Source organism: Loxodonta africana, chromosome 21 (genome assembly GCF_030014295.1).
Source record: "Loxodonta africana isolate mLoxAfr1 chromosome 21, mLoxAfr1.hap2, whole genome shotgun sequence".
In the NCBI taxonomy this organism is placed as follows: Eukaryota; Metazoa; Chordata; class Mammalia; order Proboscidea; family Elephantidae; genus Loxodonta; species Loxodonta africana.
This window is the reverse complement of record NC_087362.1, coordinates 72416729-72421002: the sequence shown is the minus strand read 5'-3', so window position 1 is coordinate 72421002 and position 4274 is coordinate 72416729.

Here is a 4274-nt window from a genome sequence, read left to right as displayed (position 1 = left end):
CTGTTGACCTGGTGATGGACATTTGAGTTGTTTCCAGTTTTGGGCTGCTGTGAATAAAACTGCTATGAACATTCACACAGACGTTTTTGTGTTGACACATATTATGATTTCTCTAAGAAATTTCCGGAATGGGATTGCTGGGTTGTATGGTATTTGTTTAATCTTCTGTTTAACCGACACCGTATTTTTCAAAGTAAGTGTACTATTTTACATGCCCACCAGCAATGTATGAGAGTCCTAGCTGCTCCCCATCCCTGAAAACGTTTGGTATTGGCAGTCTTTTTGTTTGCGTGTGTGGTAAATATACACGTAACAAAACACCTGACATTTCAACCATCTTCATTGTCATTAATTATGTTCATCATGTTGTTCAAACATCGCCTTTACCTGTTCCCAGGTTTTTCCATCACCCTTAGCAGGAGCAGTTAGTTCTTCTTGCCCTCTCCCTTCACTTGCCCCTGTAACTACTAATAAATTTTAGTCTCTATGTTGTTGTCATTGTTAGGTGCTGTCAAGTTGGTTCTGACACATAGCGACACTATGCACAACAGAATGAAACACTGCCCGGTCCTGTGCCATCCTCACAATCGTTGCTATGCTCGACCTCATTGTTGCAGCCACTGTGTCAATCCACCTCGCTGAGGGTCTTCCTCTTTTCCACTGACCCTGTACTCTGCCAAGCATGATGTCTGTCTCCAGGGACTGATCCCTCCTGACAACACGTTCGAAGTATGTAAGACGCAGTCTCGCCATCCTTGCTTCTAAGGAGCATTCTGGTTGTACTTCTTCCAAGACAGATTTGTTCATTCTTCTGGCAGTCCACGGTATATTCAATATTCTTCCACCAGCACCTCAATTCAAAGGCACCAATTCTGCTTCGATCTTCCTTATTCATTGTCCAGCTTTCACATGCATATGATGTGATTGAAAATACCATGGCTTGGGTCAGGCACACCTTAGTCTTCAAGGTGACATCTTTGCTTTTCAACACTTTGAAGAGGTCCTTTGCAGCAGATTTGCCCAATGTAATGGGTCGTTTGATTTCTTAACTGCTGCTTCCATGGGTGTTGATTGTGGATCCAAGTAAAACGAAACCTTTGACAACTTCAATCTTTTCTCCGTTTATCATGATGTTGCTCATTGGTCCAGTTGTGAGGATTTTTGTTTTCTTTATGTTGAGGTGTAATCCATACTGAAGGCTGTGGTCTTTGATCTTCATCAGTAAGTGCTTCGAGTCCTCCTCACTTTCAGCAAGCAAGGTTGTGTCATCTGCATAACACAGGTCGTTAATAAGTCTTCCTCCAATCCTGATGCCCCGTTCTTCTTCATATAGTCCAGCTTCTCAGATTACTTGCTCAGCATACAGCTTGAATAGGTGTGGTGAAAGGATACAACCCTGAAGCACATCTTGCCTGACTTTAAACCAATCGGTATCCCCTTGTTCTGTCTGAACAACCACCTCTTGATGTATGTAAAGTCCTCTTAAATGTTCTGGAATTCCCATCCTTCCCAATGTTATCCATAATTTGTTATGATTCTCACAGTCAAATTCCTTTGTATAGTCAGTAAAACACTGGTAAACATTTTTCTGGTATTCTCTGCTTTCAGCCAGGATGCATCTGACATCAGCAATGATACCCCTGGTTCCACATCCTCTTCTGAAACCAGCCTGAATTTCTGGCAGTTCCTTGTCGATATACCACTGCAGCCATTTTTGAATGATCTTCAGCAAAATTTTGCTTGCGTGTGATATTAATGCTATTGTTCTATAATTCCCACATTCTGTTGGATCACCTTTCTTGGGGATAGGCATAAATATGGATCTCTTCCAGTGAGTTGGCCGGGAAGCTGTCTTCCATATTTCTTGGCATAGACGAGTGAGCACCTCCAGTACTGCATCCGTTTGTTCGAACAAGCAATCAGGATGCATTGGTAATTAGTGGTGACTGGAATGCAAAAGGTAGAAACAAAGAAGGATTGTTAGTTGGAAAATATGGCCTTGGTAATAGAAACAATGCCGGAGATCAAATGATAGAATTTTGCAAGACCAACAACTTCTTCACTGCAAATACCTTCTTTCACCAACACGGACCTTGCCAGATGGAACACACAGGAATCAAATCGACTACACCTGTGGAAAGAGATGATGGAAAAGCTCAATATCATCAGTCAGAACAAGGCCAGGGGCCAACTGTGGAACAGACCATCAATTGCTCATATGCAAGTTCAAGCTGAAACTGAAGATAATCAGACCAAGTCCAAGAGAGCCAAAATATGACCTTGAGTATATCCCACCTGAATTTAGAGACCATCTCAAGAATAGATTTGATGCATTAAACACTAGTGACTGAAGACCAGATGAGTTGTGGAATGACATCAAGGACATCATGCATGAAGAAAGCAAGAGGTCATTGAAAAGACAGGAAAGAAAGAAAAGACCAAGATGGTTGTCAGAGGAGATTGTGCAACTTGCTCACAAACGTTGGAGAGCTAAAGCAAAAGGAAGAATTGATGAAGTAAAAGAACTGAACAGAAGATTTCAAAGGTGGCTCGAGAAGACAAAGTAAAGTACTATAATGACATGTGCAAAGAGCTGGAGATACAAAACCAAAAGGGAAGAACACACTTGGCGTTTCTCAAGCTGACGGAACTGAAGAAAAAATTCAAACCTCAAGCTGCAATGGTGAAGGATTCTATGGGGAAAATATTAAACGACACAGGAAGCATCAAAAGAAGATGGCAGGAATACACAGAGTCATTATACCAAAAAGCATTGGTCAATGTTCAACCATTTCAAGAGGTAGCATATGATCAGGAACCGATGGTACTGAAGGAAGAAGTCCAAGCTGCTCTGAAGGCATTGGCAAAAAACAAGGCTCCAGGAATTGATGGAATATCAATTGAGATTGGTCTCTATACACAAGCCCATTTTACACACTTCATATATGTGGGATTGTACACTATTTGTCCTTTCGTGACTGACTTATTTCACTTAGCATAAGGTTTTCAAGGCTTATCCGTGTTGTAGTGCATATCAGGACTTCATTTCTCTTTATGGCTAAATAGTAGTCCAATTTAAGTATAGACTACATTTTGTTTATCCATTTTTCTGTTTCCACCTTTTGGCTGTTGTGTGCTGCAGTGAATGTTGGTGTACCAGTACCTATTTATGTTTCTGCTTTCAATTCTTTTGAGGATATACCTAGGCGTGAAATTGGTGGGTCCTATTTTTTATAGTAACTCTATGTTTAGGTTTTTGAGGAACTACCAAACTGCTTTGCCAACCCTGTGGTGTGTCAACACCCTCTCTCTTCTCCACCCAGAGTTCTCCGTTTCCATTCATCCAGTTTTCCTGTCCCTTTCTGCCTTCTTGTCTTTGGTTTTGGGCTGGTGTGCCCATTTAGTCTTGTATACATGACCGAACTACGAAGTACGTTCTCATGTGTATTATTGTTAACCCTATAGATCTGTCTAAACTTTGGCTGAAAGGGTGAACCTCAGGAGCGACTTTCTTACTAAGTTAAAAGGGTGTCCAGGGGTCATACTCTCGGGGTTTCTCCAGTCTCTGTCAGACCAGCAGGCCTGGTCTTTTTCTGTGAATTTGAATTTTCTTGCACATTATTCTCCCGCTCTTTCCGGGACTCTGTATTGTGAACTCTGTCAAAGCACTCGGTGGTGGTAGCTAGACACCATTTAGTTTTTTGGGGCTCAGTCTGGTGGAGGTTGTGGTAGTTGTAGTCCATTAGTCTTCTGTTCATTTTTTGATTGAGTTGTTTATCGTTTTGTTGTTAGATTTTAAGAGTTCTTTATGTATTCTAGGTATTAAACCCTTATCTACATATATGTTTTCCAAAAATTTTCTCCTAGTCTGTAGGTTTTCTCTTCATTTTCTTGATAAAGTCCTTTGACGAACAAAAGTTTTTAATTTTGATGAGGTCTCATTTATTTATTTTGTCTTTATTTGCTAATGTTTTTAGTGTCATATCTAAGTATCCATTATTAAAAAATAGGTCCTGAAGCAACGTCTCCATGTTTTCTTCTAAGAGTTTTATGGTTTCAATTTTTTAATTTTAGCCATTCTAGAGGGAGTGGATTTAATTTCGTTTCCTTGATGATTAATAAGTAGCTCATCTTTTCATGTGCCTTATGGCCATCTGTATATCTTCTTCTGTGAGCTGACTGTTCAAATCTTTCCCCAGTTCTTAAACTGGGTAGTCTTATTGAATTGTAAAAGTTATTTTTATATTTGGGATAAAGTCTTTCAACACGTATAT